Source organism: Pteropus alecto, unplaced genomic scaffold (assembly GCF_000325575.1).
Source record: "Pteropus alecto unplaced genomic scaffold, ASM32557v1 scaffold57, whole genome shotgun sequence".
NCBI classification, from domain to species: domain Eukaryota; kingdom Metazoa; phylum Chordata; class Mammalia; order Chiroptera; family Pteropodidae; genus Pteropus; species Pteropus alecto.
The window spans coordinates 5,330,828-5,336,184 of NW_006442508.1; positions in this window are offsets into that span (position 1 = coordinate 5,330,828).

Genomic DNA, 5,357 nt, shown 5'->3' on the forward strand with positions numbered 1-5,357 from the left:
GGACCTGTTGTAATCCCAGCCCCATTGTATATTTTCAGCACTGTGTTTGATCTGTCTCATTTCTCTTCTATTTAATCTGAGATGATAAAATTTAATCGTGAAACTTGAACAACAACAAAAAAACATTTTCCTTTTTGTATTGCACATAAGACAAAATGTTATGTACATCCTACTAAGGCAAAGCAGAGTGGGTGTTTATTTCTTCAAGAAATTATAAACTTTAGACGATTTAAAAGGGGAAAAAATATAAGTATGCTGATATGTTTCTGTCATATTACATTTGGAGTTTATATGTGCCAAAACACTTCAATTTGGTTAGTTATGAACCAAAAGTTCAGATGTTTTTCCTGGATGATGCAGTTTTCATAACAACAAACACTGCTAATCTACATAAATTTTAGCTTTGCTTTGAAGCTAGATGCAAGGAGAGTAAAACCTTTACATTGTAAATACTTTAAGCTGTTTTTTTTAACCTATTAATTACCCCTTTCTGAATGAGCATTTAATATGCTACACCTTAAACAAAAATTTGCTCTCCTATTTAGCACGCTCTGTGAAGAATGGAACACCACGCAGCTTTCTCCTCTACCATTTAATATTCCCTTCCTGACTTGCCCATTTCAGTCTAATTGAAATTCACAAAGATAAAAAGCAAGCCATTTAAAACCTTGCAACTAGGGGATCCAAACATCATCTACTTGGTGTATACACTTTACTTGTTACAGCATTTACTTATTTTCCATTTCTATGAGACCATCTTTATTAAGATCTCTATCATTTTGTCATTTATATTACTACTAAATTGTTTATATTTTGATAATGAAAGTTGAACAGCATATGGTTTCTTCCCAACCTTAACTGCTATGCTCCAACAGCATTTCTCATTCATGAATGTCACAATTTTTACAAATGTCTTCATAGATTATTCTCATACTATAGTTTCCCCTGGATTCTAATGCCTATTTATGTATTTTAGCTTAATCGCTTTATTTCAAAATTTGTATCTTCTGGAATTGTTTGTTTTTCAAAAATTAGCCTTATTAAATTGACATCCTTATTAAATTTTCAACCTCATTGTTATATGACCCATTTATATGTAGCTTCACAAAGTTCAGACTATTTTGGATGACTTTTACCATTTGGATTTTAAAAAATTGTATGTTAGAATAGTCTATAGATTTGGATATGCACTTATTTGAAAGATACTCACAAAAAAATCAATTATAAAACCATGATTTTTAGTTTTCCCGCACAAAATATTTTGTAATTTTATTGCTGTTGGATAGCACATTAAAAAAAAAAATGGAAATCAGAAAAGCTGATTGCAGTGGACCTCTACTTACTGCTATATCTATACTAATATTTTACTCTATAACTAGTTCAGCCAAATTTCTTCTAGGATTGTCCAGCTTCTCCAGACATCTGATAATTGCAGCCTGATTTTTTTTCTCCCCTCTAAGTGATGGAGCACAGTGAGCTGCCTGAGATTTGAGAGCCAGGCTGTGTCAGTCATGACTAAGCTCTTCCTACCCACTTTTTTTTTGGAACATGTCCTAAGGCAACCAGTTCTATAGAATTGACAACTAATTGGTGGCAGGTAAATTCATTCCTGCCAAAGCTAGGGCAGTGCACAACCTTCTGTTTGAACTAGTCTGAATAACTCTCCCACAATGTGGATTTGGGGTGGGGAGGTCATGTTTTATCTCTATCCCCCAAACTGAAATCTCTTAAAGAGATTTCCACATGAGGACCAAAAATAAAAGAAAGATGAAAAATTGGGGTATCTTAGTTTTGTCTGATTTTTCTTTTTTTATGCTTCACAATATTGTACAGTTTAAAAAAAATTCACTACAAAACTGTTCATGTTTTTGAACAGATATTGTGTAGAGCTTCCCTTGTTCCTGCCCAGACTTGGCATCACTGTTCTAGGCAACCACTACTCTTTATAACCTAAGGGACTTGAATCTTTAAGTTCTATAAGATAAAATGTATATATAAGAATATATAATATATATGTGTATATTATATACACACATGCAAGCACATAGATATTTATCTGTAGAAAGATAGGTATCTGAACTAATAAAATTAAGTATGTGAATTTAAATGAGAATAACATTTAAAGAACAAACACATTTCCACAAAATGCATTTAGTCTCACTACCACATAATTTGATCATAGTAATTTTTACATACTTTGAAGTACCAGAATTACTTCAACAAGAATAGCATCTCACTATATTTACAAATTTTAATATATCAGCATGTATTCCATAAATAAATTCATATACACTTTACATACTTTCCTGTGTGAGTCATTTATTCAAATGAGAATATAAACTGATGGGAAATTAGGAAATAAAGCATAGATTATTCTCTTTTCACAGAATTAAATATCTTGTACTTTTATGCAGAATGCTTTACTAATTTCAAAATATGTTTGGAGTGCAAGTCTGTTCTTACCTATTCACAATTAGCATTCAAAAAAAAAGGAAGGAAGGAAGGAAGGAAGGAAAGAAGAAGGAAAGAAAGAGAAGGAAAAGCTGGAGCAAATATTCATTTGGTAATTCTCAAGTTAAAACCATGGCTTATTCAAGTTTTATTTTTTCCTGTAAATTGAATTTAGATGGAGGGTTCTAATATGTCCACTAGGTTTCAAGTTTCTGAAAGAAGAAACAGCTGGAAAGGGGGAGTAATTAGCCTTATAAACAAATAATTCCAAAACTACTCTGTTACATTAATGTATCTAGGTCACATTTCATTAGAGCTAAATATATCACATATACTAGCTCAGATAAACTATGCACATACATTCTTCAATCCAAGTAATTCTTCTGTTTATAAAGTAATTTTATAAATCCTTATCCAACTCGTAAATGAAATATATCATGCACTCAGGATACTTTAAAGTCTAACTATTTATATCAAGCACATATAGAGTAACTTATAAGGAAACTCTTTTGCCTTCCTTTTGAGAAATTATAGATAGAATTTATTTTCATGTTTATTTGATTGCTTCCTAAAACAATGATAATAATTTCAGCCCCAAACTCTTTCATTCAAAAGTATACTGTGCATTTCACTGAAGGATAAGCTGTTACATAATTGGCAGCTTTTGCCTGTGAGGCAGGCATTGTAAATATTAATCAAAGTAGTAAAAATAATAAAATAAATCTATAATGTCTTTTTTTGTATAACAGTGTAGACTCCATTCCAAATACTTTAAATTAATTTAGTTAAATATCAAAAGAGTTTGATTATTATTTCCATTTCACTGATGAGAAACTTTAGGCACAGAAAGTTTAATCTTGTTCAAGGTCTCCCAGGGGTGGAGCCAGGAGCAGAGCCCAAGCAATATGTTTCCAGAGTCTCCATCTTTAACTACTATACTCTACTACCTCTATGCTATTTCACGAAAGCCAAAATTCTAGCTTCTTATGTGCAGTCTCACCATGGAAACTTTGGACAAAATATTTAGCTATTGATATCTTGGTGTTATCAATAATGTAAATCTGTTAATAACAGCCATGTATTCATTTAACAAGTCTTACTAAATGTTTGCTTTTTACAAGACTCTCTGGTAGGTACCATTCTGAATATAATGACGATTATGGCATGTTCCTACCCTCAAAGAGCTTACAGCAAATTCGAAAGTCATAAAATAATGTATGACATTAATTGCAAACAAATTAAAGACCAAGGCCTATACATGTACTCTAAAAATTTATTTTCAGAACAAAACTATTTCTACTAAGTAGTAACATATAGTTTAAGAAAAATAATGTAATATAGGGAGCTTTTACTTTAATTAATAATTTACAAATTGAGTTGCCATATAGAAATAAGTGGATTATTAATATTATTAAAAATATGATTAAGTAGTTTCTATAACACAAAAAGCCGCTAGGTCTAAGACCAGGAAAAGTGTCCAGAATGAAAAAATATCTATCTTACATGGATATTTTCCAAATAATAACACCTCATCATGCAAAATTGTGCAAAAGAAGCCAATAACAATAACAACAAAATCGGAGAACAGAGGGAGTCCAGAACCTAATTTGGGCCCATTTATGTACTTCCTAGGTGGGATAAGAATGGTCCCAATTGAAGGATTATTCCAATAGCATTATTTTTAGCATTAAAACTCTTTCATCTTAAGGGGAAGAGAAGATATATGTATTGTGAAGAAATAAATGAAAAATATATTCAGGGTATGAGTATTTCATGGTTAGTCAGAGAGATACAAAAGAGAAAATAGAAACCAATTATTTCTAAGAAAAAGTGAATAATACAATGGAAAATTAATTATGGATATTAAATGATTTTAAATAACAATATGTAGATTATTTCTCCTTGCTAGAGATCTCTTAGTATTTGCCAGAGTAACTTGATCATAGATTTACAATAAATAATTGATGAATTATTTGTAGAGTTGTACACTTTGGAATGTAAATTGGCATCCTTGGTACCAGACTTAAAAATGCCATGACCTTGGGCAGTCTCAGCTATAATATTCTGGTAACTCTCAAAGCTCTCTCTGTCTCTAACAGCTCACTGTGCATCGCTGGTGGACACCTTTCCTCAAAAGGTATCTCATCTGGTGTTCTTTGTCTTATCACCATCCCCCCACCAAAATCCTGAAACTGGGAGTCATTCTAGATTATGTTTTCTCAGTATCTTGCCCCATCTTCCCAACACACACACACCTCACATACCCATTTGCTATAGCTGAGCAAAATACCTTCTATATATACATTATCTGATCCATTCAACGCATTCGCAATTTCATAGCCTCAGCTCTGTCCTCACTTGGGCTGTTGCCAATAAGCAGTACCAGTAAGCAGTAACCTGCTAACTAGTTTCTATCCTCCAATCTCGGCCTTCTCCAGTTGGTTTTCCACAGAGCCAACAAGAGTGTTTCAAAACTAATTTGATAGTGTCACTGGGTAATTTAAAATCCTTTCTTGATAAAAGCGTAAGGTGCAAACTCTTTTGCATATCACATCTGACCCCTGTTTATATCTCCAGCCTCAACTCTGCTCTTTTCATACATACCTTGTCACATACACATCCATAATCAGCATTCATTTCTCAAAGTCGTTCTGTCCTCTGTAAATGAAAATGTTTATGTTTCTCTCAACAGCCAATGGTTTCATATCTCTATGCTTTTGGTTCTCATTGCCTCTTTCAACTGGAATTCCACTTTCGTACTATCTACATGGTGAACACTTCAAGCCTCAGCCCTATAAACTATTTCTTACTTTTCCAGATAAAAACATTCATACTTTTCTTTGTACTGCTGAATTTAGCACAAGCATTAAAATGAAACCTGGAATATGCGTTTGAACTTATTTATT